The sequence below is a fragment of the Mytilus galloprovincialis genome, chromosome 8 (genome assembly GCF_965363235.1).
Source record: "Mytilus galloprovincialis chromosome 8, xbMytGall1.hap1.1, whole genome shotgun sequence".
Taxonomy (NCBI): Eukaryota; Metazoa; Mollusca; class Bivalvia; order Mytilida; family Mytilidae; genus Mytilus; species Mytilus galloprovincialis.
Window position 1 is genome coordinate 18,166,226 of NC_134845.1, and position 18,664 is coordinate 18,184,889.

General features: G+C 32.1%; 1 long non-coding RNA gene across 3 annotated transcripts; it reads right to left on the bottom strand.

Annotated features, from left to right (window-relative positions):
• Positions 1-3,794: 3,794 nt before the first annotated feature.
• LOC143085226 (uncharacterized) lies at positions 3,795-10,434 on the bottom strand. Of its 3 annotated transcripts, none has more exons than XR_012981280.1 (3): positions 10,350-10,434; positions 6,985-7,140; positions 3,795-4,396 (listed from the first exon to the last, which is right to left on the bottom strand). It is a non-coding gene; the product is annotated as an uncharacterized LOC143085226 (long non-coding RNA). The 3 variants fall into 3 exon arrangements; XR_012981281.1 differs by lacking the exon at positions 10,350-10,434 and adding an exon at positions 9,760-10,021; XR_012981279.1 differs by lacking the exon at positions 10,350-10,434 and having other exon boundaries at positions 6,985-7,224.
• Positions 10,435-18,664: the final 8,230 nt, after the last annotated feature.

Sequence of the window (18,664 nt, forward strand, 5' to 3'; positions counted from 1 at the left end):
TTTCTTAAATCTATCTCTTCTTGGAATTTACAGATACTAAAAATAGATATTTATGATTTAATCCTACAATTATACTTTTACTATTTTTCAAATATATACTGAGAAGGAATTTGTTCATCTTCTCATACATATATTTAAACAAGAAATATCGCAAAGTTATTGTATATATATATATATATAAGTACGTCTGAGTCAGTGACAACTCTACAACAGATGTATCCATCGGATCGCCATCAATGATGGTGATACATGGCTGTGTACATAATGTATATACAACTCGTCTAAACATCAACCCAATAATATTTACAGATCTAACATTGTTGGGTTGATGTTTAGACGAGTTGTATATATATATATATATATACACGCACATAGATTGAAAAGGAGGCCTTAGCTAGATAAAAGTGTACTTGTAGGTATAATTATGTAATCTCATTGTTTGACCTTATGATGTAATAAATCTAACAATTAAACTATGAATCAAAGGCATAAAGAAATTAAGATTTATTTGGCTGTAAATTTGTCATGGCATTTATAGCAACAAAGAAACACAACCAACTTGTCAATCAAAACTTGATGACGATTGAATTACTGAAGGGCGATCCAGCAGTAATAAAGTTATATCAGGAGCCACTGGGTAATCCATAGCAGGTTAAAGTAAATTCGGCCTGTCCATTCACAATAAACGAAAGCACTAAACTCGAGTCTGTTATTTATGCCATGACGCTGGTTCTATAATCAGTCTTCCAAAACTGAAAAGATAAATGAAAAGCAGCAGAAAAAATTCATAATGGGAAATTTGGAGGGCGGGTAAATCTTATAGCTTTGGTCAAGCTCCGTGTAAGGTTTGAATCCAAATGACCAAACTACACGAGGTAAATTGCACGGACTAACATTTCGCGGGCTAAACTAATTAGCATATAAAAGTGACCACTAAAAAAATGAATCAAACACACCGGCAATTAAAATCATACCAAGTTATATAATTACAATAACCGAATTAAATATTATTGAATTAAATTATAATATAAACAAGGAGACTAGATTAGCAGATTAATATATTTGTTTAAATTTCGTTTGTCAGTATACGGATATGGATCATAGTAAACTGCACATTGTTAGAACACAAAGACATATTGCTCGATACCTCAGATCATATTGATGCCCATTGATGCCAAAATTTGCAAACTGACAATGGTAGACGAAACGACAAAACAACAGTTGATACCAGTAGTTCAGGAAGTGTAGGCAGAGCGTGCTTCACACGAGGCACCTGCCATGTTGCACATATAATGGAACGAACAATTAACTTCAAAGGAGGGTTATGTGTATTTTTTCTAAAAATATAAAAAAAAAAAAAACATTCTGGTAAGGCAGATGACAAAAAGAAATATTCTTTTGATCTGATTCCAGATTACCCTATACCTTATAGTGTTAGATATTGAAAAAAAATTATCTGACTGATACCCTTGAAAAAACAAATAAAATGTTTGACTAAGAAGAAATAAAAACAATTCATGACCCCCCTTTTGAAGTCAAATGCATTTCGATTGTAGTCCTGTAATATGTTGTCATTTCAATGTTATATTTAACATTGCCATTAAAGTGCAAGGTTTGTCATGCCACAAAACCAGGTTCAACCCACCATTTTTATCTTTAAAAATGTCCTGTACCAAGTCAGGAAAATTGCCATTGTTACATCATAGTTCGTTTCTGTGTGTGTAACATTTAAACGTTGTGTTTCCGTTTTGTCGTTTGTTTTCTCTTATATTTGAGTGTGAATTCACATTACTATAAGACGTGTCACGGTACTTTTTTTTTTATCCCAAATTCATGTATTTGGTTTTGATGTTATATTTGTTATTCTCATCGGATGTTGTCTATTGCAGATAGATGTGTTACATTTTTATGTTGTGTCGTTGTTCTCCTCTTATATTTAATACGTTTCCCTCAGTTTTAGTTTGTTACCCCAATTTTGTTTTTTGTCCATAGATTTACTAGTTTTGAACAGCGGTATACTACTGTTGCCTTTATTGCTCATTAAGTACAAACCAGGTGATAAGTGTAATTTAGTATATCACACCCTAGGAGAAGAGGACAGCATTGTGATTAGCTTTTACGACAATTGTGAAGCAGACATTCCATGAAGGTCAACCAACTAATGAGGTTGTCCGTAAAATTTTCGAAGGAAAGATTCGTAAGGATATTTATGCAATTCATGTATCTAGTACATTGAAGAAAGATTCAGTTCTTATGCTTTATTGTTGGATTTGCAAAGACACATTAACAAATCTCAAATTTATAAAATTAAAGGGCATTTTATTTCATGTGTTTTATACTAACACGATGTAAACGTACATTTTAGTTCGGGGTTTATCTGCATAAAAAGATGTGTATAGCTCTTATTTTCATATGAATTTTACCTTTTTACTGTTATCCGCGTGAAAAGTTTAATAATGTAAACATGTGAATGCTATTGGAGTAGCTTCGACATGTCATGTGTATCACCAATAGTTTTCGTGTTCATTTTTTCAAACTTTGCACACATATTTAAGATGTCTTCCTCCTTTTTTTTTTTAAAGATTTCATTTTTTTTTATTGTGTCCCATATATTAAACTTAATATTGTAAGTCATTGAATGCTATTGGGGTACATCCACTGTGTCATAATTTTGTATCTATAAAAAGTTCTCTCCCACATTATTAAATATTTTCACAGATTAAAGATGTGTATCTCATATTTTCAACAAATTTAAATTTGTTTTATTTTTTTTCTGTGTGTGAAACTTAAAATTGTAGTTAGTTGAATGCTTTGCGGGACCTTTGCCTCGGCCATGTGTAGCTCTAATGATTCTCATTATTATTTTAGATTTGCACATAGATTGAAAATGTGTACCTCTTATTGTGGACATATTGGACTTATTTTTCTCTGAGCTCGCATGTGTTGAAAATTTTTTTTTTTTTTACATTAAAAGCTATATGTATCCAATTATGTTCTTCAATATTATTCAGTCTTTATAACGAATACACACGGATGAAAGATATGCACAATATATTTCGGACAGGTTTGAATTATTTTCTCATTAGATTTCAATTTCTCTTTGAGGATTCCGAAAGGTGTTATTACAATTCTAGAACTAATGTCCAAAAACGAAATCTTACAAAGTTCTAATAAAATTCTTGTATTACTGTTACCATTTGTTTTTACATTCAAACCACTGATTAGTCGTATGAAGACGAAAAGGGCTCAGAAAATCAGAAACATAATAAGCCTGGTATATTTGAAGAGTTTGTTTTCTTTTAAAAAACATGTAGTCATGCAAATACAACATCCATTGTAAGCTAAATAATCTTGTCGAAGTATGTGAAGAGTTAGGCAAGATACTACGAATGTGTATACAAATTCTGTACAAATCATAGTTTGCTCGTTCACAACATATCCAAGTAGGATATGCTTATATGTTGACTCTTCTGATCCGATTCATCCAGTTCAAAATTGTCTAACTATAACTTTAATTTCTGAGGGTTTTAATCTGAACCTGTTTTGTAAAATACTATCTTTGTTTTCCTTATTTTTGGCTTTAAAGTTACCATAATGCCCATAATATGTCTAGTCTAACAGCACAAAACAAAGGTATCAGAATTGGGAAATGGTGTAATTGGGAGTTGCTGTCATTGCAGCCAAAACAAACAATGATTATGTGAAACAGTAACTTATGCCTCCGTTTATTTGTTGAAGGTTAAAAAGTACTTTAAAAAGTTATAAGGAGGAAAGAAAATGTAAGAAACCAAATCTTTCTGTCAAACTTTCTTTAATTTCAAAAACAGACTAGTCTATAAGTACAATGCCCTATTATAACAACATACAAACACTATATTTGTAACCTGAATTAATTTTGTATTGTATTAAAGCAAGAGAGATTGTCCAAAGATGTCTTGAGTAGGACAATAGCTTAGCATTAATCCTAAAGTTTAGAAATCATGAAACTCATGATTATGCTTCGACATGATCACATAAACGTTGTTTTTTTTAAATTTAAACAGTTTGTTTCACATCATCGGATTACAAAACCTCGGAATGGATTTCCGTCTTTTTCTTCTGCATTCTCTAAGGCTTGGCCATAGCGTATCATGTGCCTCGGAGTGGAAACAACTTTAACTCCCGGATGAACCCAATCGTAGCAACCTCCAACTTCCAATGCGGCGTAAACAACATCACAACAATTGCGACCAAAAAGATGATAGCCACCTCTCCCTTTTGTTCGTCTCCACCATTCCTCGACAGCGTTCGCCTTGATTTTGTTTTCGTTGATATAAAACTTGTGAGTTGCTTCTCTACCATTGTAATCGTCGACATCCTCTTCATAACTATCAGGTAACTCGTCTTTAGCGTCTACCTATCACACACAAAAAATATAACAATAGATACTTTGACAAACGTTGAGCAAACCAACAACCAGAAAAAAAGAAATATACATATCAACATTATGCCTTTTTTGATTAACAGTTTGACAGGTGCCTGTACCATATATCAAGCTTAAAATAACACTAGCACCAGATAAATATTAAAATCTGACAACCTTATTCACAATTACATGTACGCACTAAATATTGACTCATATCTGTATCATCCAAATGTTTTATGTTACGTCTTATTTCATTTGCGACCTTTACGTCTGGAGTCATTAGTCCGCGGCAAGTTTGTAAACAATGCCAATAACCTTATAAGGAAACATGTTCTTTTCCTAATAAATCTCAACTAAAACATTTGCAATTATTGTCTTTTTCAATTGCAACTTCTTGGAATCCCTGCATCCCATTCATGCAAAGCACTCATGAACCAAATTACGATGATAAGGCTTCAAAAGAAGTTTCTAAAACATGGTTTGTCGAAGTCAAGGCTAAAAAATAATTCAATTGATCAAGAACATTCAAGTTTTTGTAGATATGCAAATCAAATAAGAATCAGCATAAGGTTCTTAAATCAGGAAGTTTATCTCTAACAATGTTGGCTTACAGATTAGAATTCCGATTACATTAAAGACCGTCTTTAATGTAGCTTATACTGGCGTCATACATTAGCGCATAGCTCCGACGTACGCCGGGCGTGGTAAAAAATCATGTACGCTGCCAATACCCTAGTAATTTTTTATGCATATAACCTGTCAATCATATCTGTATCGTGTGAACAACGAGCTTTAAGCGTGTATTTGACGTACGAGAGGCGTACCTTAGCGTTTATCGGGCGTTCAAGTAACGTATGTTGGCCTTTGTCTAACGTAGATGGAATGCACGCTACAAAAGAAAAAAAGTCTCTTGAACGTATTTGAGACGCGTCCCAGTCGTATATTGGAAGATAGTCCGTACTTTCGGCGTGTCTGGGACGTTTCATTCTAGGGTGTTTGTTACAAATATACCCGCATACGTATATAAAGATATATATTTTGTGTTTAACAGAATTGTGTCGTTTATTCTAGATTCAAGATTCTTTTAATTAGTTTACCCTTATGTTGTGATGTTACAGGTTACTGGTACACCACTGTCCCAGGTTAGTATGAGAGTTTGTCGACCGTAAACATACATTAAATTAGTAACTGTCCCAAGTCTGATGACTGTAAATAAATGGCTGTCGTTTGATTTTCTACATCTGTGAGACAACTATCCAATGGAATTCAAATGAAGTTGATGTAAAACTATTTATCTCATTGAATAATTAGAAAACCCCATACCGTTTAGTTGACTGTATAAGACCGCGACATGCAAAACTAAACTCAATTGAAACGAGAAAACTAACGACATTACTTATAACAAAACAATTTAAGAAAAACAAAATGGCAGAAATTGACAAACGACAACCGCCGAACTAAAGGCTCCTGACAGGCATATAAGAATGTGACAGGGTTGAACAAGTGTTCATACAAATTCTAAAAGATATGCATTAAGCTTTTCTTTTAGATTCATAATATTGCACATTTACAACAAAACGATTGTTTCTACAGTTCTATGTGATATTTTGAATTGACCATTTTGGAGTTTTGTGTTTTTAGTTGCATGCAAATCACTGGAGTAAGTTTCCCTCAAATCTTCAATTGTAACATTTAAATTCTCTGTCAATTTATAAATTGAAGGTTGTCATTTTTTTTAAAATATTTTTTTACAAATTTTGTTTTCTACCAGTCTTTGATCCAGCATTTTAGTTAATGGGCCAACACATATTCTAAGTGAAACACATAATGGGTGGGAGGCAAACTACAATTTTCAGCACTGATTTTATAAAAAAATATTTTGCATTCTAAGTCCCCTTCGATGAACAAAAGTCTATCTTGATGAATCGTGTTACTGGTTTCTCAATTATAAACGCAAAAAGAACAGAAAAGAAAAGAAAAATCAAAACTCGACTACAATTTAGTCTTAAATGCGCGATTCTTTTTATTAGTTGTTATTGGTTTTGAACTAGCTGCTAGTAACTGAGAGAACTGTCAGATCTGTTCTTGAGTTTTTTTGTTGTTGTGATGTACAATTACCCGGCCGCAGCCACTCTATGTTTTTTTTTTTTGCTATATGTATTTCTATGTGTATCTATCTTTTACAACTGATTTGAATGTTGTACTGTCACAACACCACTGTCCCAGGTTAATAGGGGGAGGTTGGGATCCCGCTAACATTTTTAACCAAGTAGCCTTCTGAATGTGTGTTCCTGTCCTAAGAAGGGAGCCTGCAATTCAGTGGTAATCAGTTGTTGCTGTTTTTCATATTGTATTTCGTTAATTTTTTTGTACATTATTTAGGTCGTTTTTTTTTTCGTTTAAATAGTTAAACTTTTGTGATTTCGAGACTTTTTGTAGCTGACTATGCGGTATCGGGGCGTTGCACATTGTTCAAGGCAGTATGGTGACCTATAGCTATTAATTTCTGTGTCTCTTGTGGAGAGTTGTCTCGTTGGAAATCATATCACATCTTCTTTTTATACAATCAAATACATTACCTTCTTTTTCTTCTTTTTATATTTTGATTTGTCGTCTTTAGGCCACCAGCTAATATACACCTGGCTTATTTCTAATAACAGTGAAGCATGTCCCCAGCTGTCATCGTTTGGATACCATACATACAGATATGCCATCGTTACATGTACTGTGCGGTGCTATAAAATGTGGACTATGTAAATTAATGGAACTTTCTTGCGAAAGTGTGTTTACCTATGCAAATGTTTTTCGAAGAATTCTAAGGGAGCTACCATTTGATTTTTATGGGGGGGGGGGGGGGGCTAGGATGAAAAATTTTGTCCTGCATTTTTTTTAGCTGTAATCTCTGTCCTGCCTTTTTATTTTTCACTCTGTTCGGTCCTGCCTTTTTTTTTTTTAGTTTATCCTGACTTTTTTTACCTTAATTGTCGTCCTGACTTTTTTTTTTTGCAAGTGTCTTATCCTGCCTTTTTTTTTTACTCAAAACTCCTACCCTGCCTATTTTTTTCAAATTTCATCCTAGCCATCCCCCCCCCCCCCCCCCCCCATAAAAATCAAATGGTAGCTCCCTAAATCGTATACTACGTACTATATCATGTATAAAGCTGCATCTGTAAAACCACAACAAGGGTTTTCAGAGAAGTGACATTTTCTGAAAACCTTTGTTTCACTTTTAAAAACTAAGTCTATATATGTATATAGAGAATAATACATGGCAAAATCCGTATCATATGTCGTATCATCCCGAGACATCAATATCAGCCCAAGGGCCTTTAGGCCCGAGGGATGATATTGGTCGAGGGTGATACGGCATGTGATACGGATTTTGCCATGTATTATACACTTTATCATATATTTCAACAGAAGAGTATTATATTATATGAAGTTTTCTGATCCATAGCACTGGGTTACCTTCAGTTCTACTTTTGTCTTGTTTCAAAGGCCTTAAAGGAACTGCTCAATTACTTATCCGAAGCACCTGGGTTACCTTACAATTTGCGTGCTGTTGTTTTAAAAATATTTTGTTTATTATTGTATTAATTTGTGTGTTTTGTATTTTTCATAGTTGCATTTAGTGTGCCAAAAAATATGAAAACTTGACGTTCGTGACGTCACATACAATATGAAAACTCGACGTTCGTGACGTCACATACCAAACAATGACGTCATTCAAAAAATTTACCTATTTTGAGGAAAAATTTTCTTAAGCTAAAAAAAACCAAAACTGACTTTATGTAAAAAAAAAAAAAAAAAAAAAAAAAGTAGGGGTGTGATAAAGGGTAGGGGTGTGATAAAGGGTATGCAATAAAAGGTAGGGGTGTGATAAAGGGTATGCGATAAAGGGTGCGCATCAAAGTTGCGCGATATGGATTAAACAGCAGGCTATTTATCACATATGCAAAACTACTGTATTTACTACTAAACATATGATAAATGGGCCTTTTTCAAAAAATCTGGATTTTCTTGTACGATCAATATTTCTAAAAAAGTGTAAATATTTTTATCCAATTTTTAGATACACCATTTAGTTTTTGGTGTGTGTAACAAGTTCCAGCAAATTCAATATGAAATTTAGCTACAGAAATTGCTTCCAGTGGGTTTCAAAGGGTCCAAAAACCCCAAAATTGCTTGTACGAAATTGAAAAACTAGTCTTTTTTAAATGCTGGTTTAAATACCCAGCGGAAATTATTATTTTTCTTTTGTTATTATAAATATATAGGTATCACTGCAGGTATGTATACACAAATACAGGGAATTATTAGATTTTATTAGCATTTTTTTTTTACTTTTCATTTCGTACTTAAAAAAATGTCAACTACATAACACAAATGAAATAATGTTGCCAATAAACAACTGATTATATCCCTTGTAACCAAGGAAGTGTTCTCTACTTACTCTTCATCCTCTGATGACGTGCTTAAAGTTACAGGATGACATCATTGATTCATTTCATTATAGATTAGTTTTGGTGAGTACAAATTACTCCGTAATTTTATTCTATGTCAACTTTGTAACGGCAAAAACATCGATAAATTTTGGCATAAATATTTTTTTTTACATAAATCATTCAAAGTCTATAATACTGACTCTAATTCAATAAAAACCATTTATCTGGTAGTATTAGGGTCAAGAAAAACATCCAAAACCCACAAATAGGTCAACTACATAACAGTCAACTACATAACGCAGTGAATCGTTATGTAGTTGACAAAAAGCGTTATGTAGTTGACAATGCTGAATTAAATTCACTTTAAAATATGTTTCTAAAAAGTGTTATTTTAACCATGTTAACTGTTTTGAAAAAAGTGTGATGATTTTTATGGAAATATATATCAAGCAAAATGTAAATATTATTAAAAAGAAATTAGGGACCGAAACTAAATCCGTTATGTAGTTGACATATGTCCCATACTTGTTTCTATGTTATTTTTTAAAATATTTTTTAGTAGCATTTAAGATTGCATATTTTTATTTCAGGTTGTATTGTTGTTAAACTATTCAATCTCATATATTAAAGTTGAAAATTGAATATTTTTTTGTATTGTTATTTCACAACTGAAATATCCACATTTTTTGAAAATGACCCAAATATATATATATATATATATCATGTATATAAGTTGTACATGATCCGTTTCATTTGAAATCCCACCATATACTCTTTAGTTATTGATATTGATTATTATGTTTTTAAAAAAACAAAGGTTATAATATTAGAAATAAGACAGAAGTAATCGATAAAAGATGGTAAAAAAAATCCATGCAATCGTTAAACTATGAATAGAGGATAGCTTACCTTTTTCTATAAATATCTCTGGAAATTCCCGTACAAGTTTTTTTATAATTAGATCATAGCGGCTTGTAAGTTCACACAAAGTTCACCGAACTAAAACATTGTTGTGCTAAATTTGAGACAAATAATATACAAATTATGATTCAATTATGGTTTAAGCCTTGTATATAACCACTTGCATGTTGTTATCTAGTGGAGAACGTCTGTCCAAAAATAAGTGCCATTGTGGTATTCTATTATACATGTAACTAACTATAAAATCACAGGCACTTGTCTCAGAAAAAAAAATCCTATATACATTTACCTTGACAGTTGATGTAAGGTATATAGGGGAAAAAATCTGAGACAAGTGCCTGTGTATAAATGTGGAATTCTCAGTACACAATGCAGTGTTATCTGAATCTTATTTTTAATCGAGTTGTTATGCTGTATAAATAAATATTCGTCAGGTCATTTATAAATAGAAGTTTTCTATATCAACGATTGTAGCGTAGCTATTTGTTTTTATTCTATGTTGTATAACTGAAGTAACATATCAACAAACAGAAGTTTGAAAATAAAACACTGAGAAACTTCAGGAATAAAAGTCTTACCTTGATATCAGTTTTGTGTAAAATGTGTTAGAGCGAGAAATTTATGTTTTCTATTTTTATCTTGGGTATTTCCCGTCCCACTAACACGGTGGGTATGGTTGTCCTGCGAGAGAACGTACTGTGCTGGTGATTTGGTCCTGACGGGTGCTGGTGGGTCCTGATTCTGTGCTGGTGGGTTTGTTTACATTGTATCAGAACGGCAATAAAACGACTGTTTTGTTGCTTAATTTTTCTCTGATGCGTCATAAGTACCATGCAAAGTATATTTCAACAATATAAAATTGCAAAAGTCGTGCAAGTTCGTTAAACGGAATTGTCCTGACGATGTGCTGGTGATAAGAAAAACGGTCCTGGTTCTGTGCTCCTATGTCCTGGTTCTGTGTCTTTATATTTTAGTTAAAAGTGGCATATATTCAAGATCATTGATGCTGTACTGTTATTGACTAATTAACTGTTGTCTGCTTTCTTGAAATTGACATTGTTGTGAATCTGTTTACTGTTATTATGAGAGAAAAAATCCCCTATTTTAAAAAAAAAAAATTTAAATTAACTGTAATCTTATTTATTGGCCTGTTAATGGAACCCTTCTTGCCCCCTTTTAAGATAAGAAAATATGTTTACGATTTTCGGGATTACGATCATCTTGCAAGATCACCAAAATACGTTGTAATTTATACAATACTTATATAAAGTAGATGATGTGGTATGTTTGTTGTCAATGGACAAATTTCCATAAGAAACCAAAGGAAGTATGTGTTAACAATCATACTTCATCGTACGACCTTCAACAGTAACCCATAAAATAAAAATGTAAAAGGTTTTGCATAAAAATGGAGAGCAAAAATATAGAACAAAGGACTTTCTGAGCGTTTGAATCATATGTCTTTAGCAGCTTAAAACACATTTGTTTGGGAACAATTTAGTGCTGACTATAAGAATGACAATAGTATTGCGGGTTTGTTTGTTTGGTTTTTTTTTTTGGGGGGGGGGGGGGATAAGTTAGAGCTAGGTTACAGTGAAAGTTTTAAGCTTGGAATAGTTTCCCGTAAGATTTAAAAGTTGTATTTGAAAAGAAAAATGTATCTTATATCTATTAAGAATCACTTGCTGTATCTGTAAGATTTTTTCAAAATAATTTTTTTGTCTGAACGGTTATCAGGAATTTTTCGATATAGCACTAAAAAAAATCACTATTTATGAAAGGACAGACTAGAATATGTCAGAGAATGAAGACGAGATAACCTTTGTACAGAGATTTTTGTTATGTTTAGCATGGGATCAACACAAGCGTACATTATCCTTAAAGATCTATTTAAAAGTATTTGAAACTACCGTTTGCTTTGTTAATTGTGCCTTCAATTTCAAAAATTAAAATATCTCGTAGCTTCATACTACCAAACAAGTATATAAGTTTAAAAAAGAAATTCTTAGATTAAACACCTACATTTAATTTTAAAAGGTCATAACAGTTTAAAACAATACAAATCTACACACACACAAAACTGGCTTAATTTCAACTGGTTATCAACCCGAATCGCTACGAGATCATATATAAGCTCACCTGTGTCGAGGGGTCGTGTGAGGTTCATATATTGTCTTTGCGTCCACAATTACAAAAAGATTTTTTCTGAAATTACTTGACCAAATGTTACTAAATGATTTTTCAAGAGTGAATCTAGGAAAAACAATATTCATCAACAAACATGACCACTGTCTGTTAAAATGTATTCCAGTTTTTAGTTACAGCCGATTCCATTGAGTATGTAGGCAAAGGTAATATCTTTGGTTAGCTTGCTTGTTAGCTAAACCGTGAAGTCATCGTTAGGTAAGGTATACTACCCTCCTTTCGAAGTAGCCTGGTCCTACAGACAGAAAGATGTATCATTTGTCGGACTAGTCTACTCTTAAAGTAGGGTAGTTTACATAACCTAACAATGTATTTCCGTTCAGCAAGCAAGATAACCAAAGATATTCCCTTTGTCTACACACTCATTGAAATCGGCTTTAATATTGCAAAAGTTTAAGCAATTAGGGCAAAACTTACCGAGTAAAAAAAATCAAAAGGCCAATGTCTATCTACGTTGCACATTTCAGAAAATTCAGATCAGATAACGAAACTGGGTCCAGCAACATTTATAAGCAATTTAAGATTTTGACCCTCACAGTTTCCATTCACCACAAATATTCTCATTTTAAATACAAAAATACCATGCAGTTGCAGCCTTTTGTTTATCTATCAATATATGTATACGGATAAAGTTATGAAAGGCAGCAGGGTCACCAGGGTGAGGAGTCCATGTCATCTGAAATAAATGCTAAGCATAGATCTAGAAAGCGACAGATAATCATGACATTAAAAAATCTCTCTTCTTTTCGACTTTTTTCGAACAAATTGACACATAAAATGAATTATATAGTATTGTGGAATTTTTAACTTGTGTTCAATTCATTGGTTACACCTTTTAATACTAGGATAACAATCTTGTCAAGTATGAGCTGGGAAAAAATATTTCAGAAAAGAAGATGGAAATGTCAAAGTTTCCGTAAGTCAGGTGCAACAGCATACGAACAGCTAACATGCCTCGTCAGGGTGGAAGCTAAAAAGTCCACGAAAATTTGATTTAAAACCTGTATTCGTTCCAACAAAGTTATTGAGATTTTGTTGAGAATTTAACCATCTACGACAACAAGATTTTTTTTTTATAGAATTAACAGCTCTTCTATAAATATATGCAAAGCAAACCATTGATCAAATTGCTTGCTATGATTGTTTGGATGTTTGTAAACGACAGGTTAGTAGTCTGTTTACTATATACTAGAATTTGTTTGGACAATAAACATGAACTTCAATTCCTGTCAGTTTGTATTTGTCCAATCAAATCCCAGTATGTATTGGAACTCCGCCTACCTATTGTTTGAAAACATCCAAGCAAACATAGCAAGCAAGTCAATCAAAGTTTGTTTTGCATGCTTTTATAGAAGAGCTGTACTATATAATGCAAAGAAGCCTTTAAGTCTTTCGCCAAAAAATACTATCAATTTCTGTTTGTCCTATGTAAACTTTCGTACCATTTCCTTCCCTTCATGATCATTAAATTGAACTGTAAAATATTTCTTGGTACCTACTTAATTCCTTTATAAGTCTTATGTAAACATAATTATGACAATAACTGTTATGAGCACAAGATTCACTGCACACTTTTAAAGTTCTACTTCATCAAACATTAAAATGCGAACTTAAGTCTTGAGACTTTTTTAATCGACACGATTGGAATTTTTGTATATGAGAACATGGTTTATCTATCAGTTGAAAATGCGGCTTTGAACTAGCTTTCAGTACCTGCGAGCATTCGTTGTTCAATAATGTGTCTTTGTGTTATTATTTTATGTGATAAATTGTTGTGTTGGTACACCACTGTAACAATGAAGGAGGAAATGAGGAGGGTTGGTTGGGTGGAAGTGGGGAGGGGTATGCGGAGCGCTAACAAACATGTCTATGCGGCATGGGCTTTGATCATTGTTGAAGCATCAATGTAAGGGGCATTTAATATCTTAATAAAACTATTCTTATTTTAGATACTATATATTGTTATCTGATATTGGACAAAAGATGTTGCCCTTTTATGTAATTATGTAATACAAGTTACGATCATTTGAAAACATATATTAAACAGCCAAATGGATGCACAAGAGCTAAAATAGGAGTCATAGATCCTATTGACAACAATTATCTGCCCAATTTTATTGATTTTGTAACATTTGTTTCAAATATGACCAACTTCTTATCCAAAATCACCAGCACCGTATCAGGACCCACCAGCACAATGACAGGACCCACCAGCACAGTATCAGGACATGAATAAATTGAGAAAATGCTTAATTTTAATAAATTGCAATGTTTTTTCATAAAATAGTTTTGTCGTGTGGATTGCGGTATAGAAAGCGGACTTTATGAGCATTTTTGTTTTATTTTTTCAGTTCTAGATTTTCTGAAAATGAGCATTTTTGTGTTACGCTTACTGAAACAGTTTAGAGGGTCAACTTTTTATTGGTTTAAATATGAACCCATAAGAAACAAAATTGAAAAATCTCAACCGTTTTCTTCCATTTTTTATGAGTGAAAACGTCAAAAATCATTATTTTCGTCTTTGTTTACATTTTTTCATTGATCACCAGCACCCGTCAGGACCAAATCACCAGCACAGTACGTTCTCTCGCAGGACAACCATACCCACCGTGACTAACGATTTCTTCTTATAGTATCATTTCATAATAATTAAATTTGTAGTTGATCAAAATAAAAGATAGCGTCCGGTAACAGAGATCGGTGTAGAAACATGTAGTTGTTAAAACAAAAACTCTCCAAAGAGAATAAGAAATATGCAGTAACAATTTAAGGAGATGTGGTGTAATTGCCAATGTTTCAAATGTTTAAAATGGTCAAAATAATTTAAATAATCATTTAATAATTGGTCATCGTACGGTTCTACAACAATGAACATAAAACCCATGTAGTTTGGTAAGTTATAGTTCAGCGTACAGTTTTTCGAAAATAAACAAACACTCATATCTTTCTTTTAGCTCTAGGTTATCGTATGGTTATTCAAAAAAGACAAAAAAGAACAAAACTAACAAAAAGAAAAAAGACACAAAGTACCTACCAAAGATCTAAAGTTCTCGCAGACACTGAATATAAAAACAAGATGTGGTATGATTGTCAATGAGACAACTCTCAACAAGAGACTAATAAATGACACAGAAATTAACAGCTCACAACTAATAACATAAATCACGTTTCACAAAATTTTAAGTAAAATTTGAAAGAGAACTTATGTTATGAGAGTAAATATCTGTTGATATACATTGTATATAGAATTACTTTTATCAGTGGATTAAAGCACACATTTTGTTTTTAAAGATAGATAATAATGTTTTATACAATAAAAACTGTAATGATTGAAGATAAACGACCGACCAAATTATCACATTAAATATGTTTTTACAAAGAAACAACATCAAAACATCAAAATCTTTATATCACGGCCGACACTCGGCTAACCGAGAGATTGGTCGGTTAATCTATATTGAGTATGCGGCTATATCGGCGGTTGGTCTGTTAATCGGGTTGGCTAAAGTCTGTTAATCAGGTGTTATCGAGAAAATCATTGAAAGTTCAACATGTTTCATTGTATAACTTTTTAAATATATTTTTATCATAAAAAATATTCATGTCTAACAAAACAATTCAATGTACTGAATCCAGTGGTGTAATTATTATTTTTCTAGCTTCAATGTACGATCTATAAAATGAAAAGGCGGGTTACTCATCATAAAATTTATACACATTTTACACACACAAACTGTACACAAAATGACACGTTGGTTGAATTTATGTGCATGCAATATTTTGAACATCGAGAAAAGACAGGCATTATGTTTGTTAACCATAATGAAATCATTGTGTGAAAAATCTTCACGAAAATCTGTATTTTGGTGACAAATCAATCTTTATTTAAAACCTGGTCTGTTAATGGGTCGGATGTATAAAACCCAGTCTGTTAATTGGTCTGTTAAGAGTTATGAATGGCAATAAAAGTATAATTTTATTGCTATATGGGGTGTTATCGGATCAAATGGGTAGGCTCAAGACGAGCAGCTAAAATATACGGAAACAACACATGAGCAATGAAACATAAAATATACGGAAACAACACATGAACAATGAACAATTTAAACAACGGAAATTGAAAATTGATAAAAACGGTTTCAAAAAGTGTAATATTAAAGTAATGTTAATTTCATCCAAGAATGGTCGCATATGTCATGTGGATTCTGTTTAATTGTCATAAATGACACCAATTTGTCATCTACATTGGTAACCAGTATACAGATCAGAGATAAACATCGTAATGTAACTAAACATCAGTAAGTAAAATATATTGGGATGCTAAAATATAAGAATAGAGAAAGAATAATGAGTAAGATAAATAAAAGGTAAAAGGAAAGAAGTCACGGAGGAAACGTGACATAACAATTTAAAGAATACAGAAATACCCCCCCCCCCCCCCCGCCAATCCGAACCATCATGGTATATACGATAATCTGGATGGAGTAGCAGAATATAGAATAATAGATAAGGACAGTAGAGAGTGATGCATTGCTAAAAAAAACCAGAAAAAATAATACTTGTTTAAGAAACATCTTTGGGTGTTGAAACAGTAACAGATTTCGATGTACTCTAATTGGTGACACATGCTAGAAGTTTACATGCGGACAACTGCCGTTCTCCTCTACACTTATGAAGAAAGGAATTTAACAGAATAAAATATATTAAAACTCAAGATGACCAAATATAGCTGCATTCGCTAATTTCCATTTACTACTTGAGAATGACTTGTAAACAACATATGATTAAGTAATAGAAATAAAGAACCGATGCTTACGAATTAGGGTTAAACGTCCAGTGACAAATACCATGTGCATATGAGAATGACAACACGTTATATGTACCCTGTATTGTATTAGAAAGACACTTTCAGTCGGATTTGAGAACGTGGTACTTTGAACAGACACAAAAAATGAGGCTGATTGAAATCGTTAATAATAAATGTATGCGTATTCCAGCGGCCAATCCATATCACACTATATTGAAGTGACACACCCTTCAATAAAATGCAAAGAAAGTCAAAATAAAAATGCTCTTACTAGTAAATCACAACCGAAATGAATGACAGACGGACATTTTTTACAAAACTTAATGAACAATTCAAATCAAGATATTTGAGGTTTGCGTTATTTCGCAAAGGTTTGCGTTATAACGCAAAGGTTTGGGTTGTAACGCAAATATAGGACGAAAAATTAAAAAAAAAATATGTTGCGCTAATTCGATTCCGTAGGATACTGTTGCACCGTATTATCATTTTTTTTTTACTCAGGAACATCTCATTCTAAACTTTTTCTATAGGAAAATATAAAGGTAGCAAAAATAACTGTGGCTAAATTACTCTTAACTGACACAATTTCAATTGTCCAACCCATTAACAGACTTTATTCCCATAATTTTCACTAAAACATGGTAATATTCACTTTTTATTACAATTATGAAATATTTACCAATGTAAATTTATGTTTTAGAACCAAAGTACTATTTTGTGTCCTTTAAATGATATCTAAAATTGTTTGTTCCGACTTTTATTAAAAACAATGCTATGCGTATAAGCATAAATACTACATACTTGCGCGACGCCTTTTGATTTTACTGAAAACTGCGTAGACTATGAAATGTTTTTACAAGTGGAAAATGTTCTATGATAGATATCATTTTGTCAGACAGTTTTCTTTTTTTGATTTGGTTCTTATAATATGCCAAAAATCTTTATATTTAATAGAGTTTAACATTAAATTGTTCGTTTTACTCTTAACAGACGTATAACCAATCCGATTAACAGACCAATCACCCATATAGCCGCATACTCAATATAGATTAACTGACCAATCTCTCGGTTAGCCGAGTGTCGGCCGTGATATGCCTTTATAAATAAATAACTTAAAAACATCAGCAAACAAAATATCTACTTTCAAAAGAAACGCTAAAAAAATATCAACAAACTGATTATGTTTTTACAAATTTAAGAAACGACAGAAAAAACAAAGAAGTTAATATGTAATTACAAAGAAAAAGTAGAAAATTATTTCACTGATTATGTTTTTACAAAGAAACAGCATAAAACATCAAGAAACTGAATATTTTTTTCTTGACTTTTCATTTCTTTTCCATATCTATATGGGAATTATCTGATTTTAACTGAAGGGATTTGATAAAAAAAAAGATTTGAAGAAATTAATTTCTTAAAATGTTACAAAAATTATTAAAACAAGACAATATATCTTTGAGCTATAACAATATCAGGTGGACAATGAAAGAATAATATAAACGCGCCAAAAGTATTGGTCTGTAATTGTTGACTATTGAAAAAATATTAAACATTAAAATTCGACTACACTAATAAAAAAAACCCGCAAACTGCAATTTCAATTGAACTTTTATATTACATTATTTGTATGACACACCTATGTTAGATATATAAAAGAATAAATAGTGACATGTATTCCATATCCAATGCATGTATTATATGACATGTATTGGTCGTTATGCATCTCTAAGTTTGTATTTAAATATTTTTCAATGAGTTTGAATAGAAATATTACATTAATTGAATGAACATTTGTACAATGTACTTACTAAACAGTCAATGATTTTCAAAAGTAAAATTTTAAAAACCTTTCATTCTATTGTATTTTCACTGCGTCATTGG